Here is a 1,567-nt window from a genome sequence, read left to right on the forward strand (position 1 = left end):
TTATTAAACAGATGGGAGCGAATTAAAATCCTCCATCATGATTTCAGCCGCCGATGGAAGGAAGACTACATAAAGGACCTTCACAAGAGATACCGGTGGAAAACTCAAGAAAAGGCACCAAAGCTTGGAGACTGCGTCCTTATACAAGATGATTGTCTCCCTCCTACGGAATGGCAACTCGGCCGCATATACCAACTTCATTACGGTTCCGACGGTCATGTTCGAGTAGTTGATCTCCGCACTCAAACCGGAACGCTGACCAGACCGCTCGTCAAATTATGCTTTCTACCAACCGCGGAAGATAAAGAAACGTAAAACCGAAACCGCATTGTCAATCAATCAATAAATCGCTAATACATATAAACCGCTTACCAAATCGAAACATATAATACCATAAAACCCCATAAAAGACCTAACATAAATGTCTGATGTAAAATTACACCCTATTCATGCCACATATCGTGGCACAAATGTCCATATTATTGTAAATTTCACAATATATAATATTAGTAATATCACCATTTTTCTCGCAGAGTAATATGGACGTGGATATGGCCTCATCCTCAAAGCCAACCATGCGTTCGGCAGTTTGCGCTCCTCGCTCTGAAGCTGGCCCAATAGCAGCATCCCGGACCACCACTGCACCGGCCGCGCTTCGAACAACGACAGGCTCCACCTCGACAACGGCTCCGCGTCAAAGCACGCCAGCATCACTCGCATTGCCAGCGAATCTGAAACGAATTCGATGTCCACTATGTCGCCGCCCGCGTCGGCTATCGCACTGCGGTATCTTTAAAGGCATGACGCCGATGCAACGCCAGCAGGTGGCACATACGCACGGGTATTGCATGAATTGCCTGGCAACTTCCCACGCAACTCAGGAGTGCCCATCACATAATCGTTGCCAAATCTGTGTGCGGGCTCATCATACGCTGTTGCACCGCACTACCAGACGCGACTCCGGGCGACCACCGGCTGCTCGCACCATCTGTAACGTTAGACGTTCTCAAAGAACTCCTGTGACTGCTTACCGCCGGCGTGGACCCTCTCCAGCAGAATCTCGTCCCTGGCACCAAAACCGGACAACATCAACATGGCGCCATCAGCTTAGGCCGCAATCCCGGCGGTCAACAGGCCTTAGCAGCGTTGTAGCTACGCTACAGCAGCTACAGCGGCTTCTAGGCTAAATACTCGCCTAGGGGGGCCGGGATGGCTAAATGAGTAGCGACGTCACATCAGATTTCATCAGTTCACCACACCGAATCGAAAGCACGCTTTCACCTCTTCACGCGAGAGAACATTACACATTAACCCACACACACGCACATGCATCAAAACATGATGACTACATTCTAATTAGAACAAAAGGAAAAGCGAAAGGAGCTCGCGACTTCTTTGTCGATACAACGTCGCTCGGTAAACACCTGCGCTTCTCGCAGCATCGCAGCATCCCGGTTCCCTTTCGCTACCCGCCTTTATATATAAAGTTTTCAATTTAATGTATATTAAAGACATTTCATAATAACTTTCATCATTATATATATACAGTAGTATATACATATATAAG

The sequence above is a fragment of the Bactrocera latifrons genome, unplaced genomic scaffold (assembly GCF_001853355.1).
Source record: "Bactrocera latifrons isolate USDA-ARS-PBARC rearing strain unplaced genomic scaffold, ASM185335v1 scaffold_793, whole genome shotgun sequence".
Lineage (NCBI taxonomy): Eukaryota > Metazoa > Arthropoda > Insecta > Diptera > Tephritidae > Bactrocera > Bactrocera latifrons.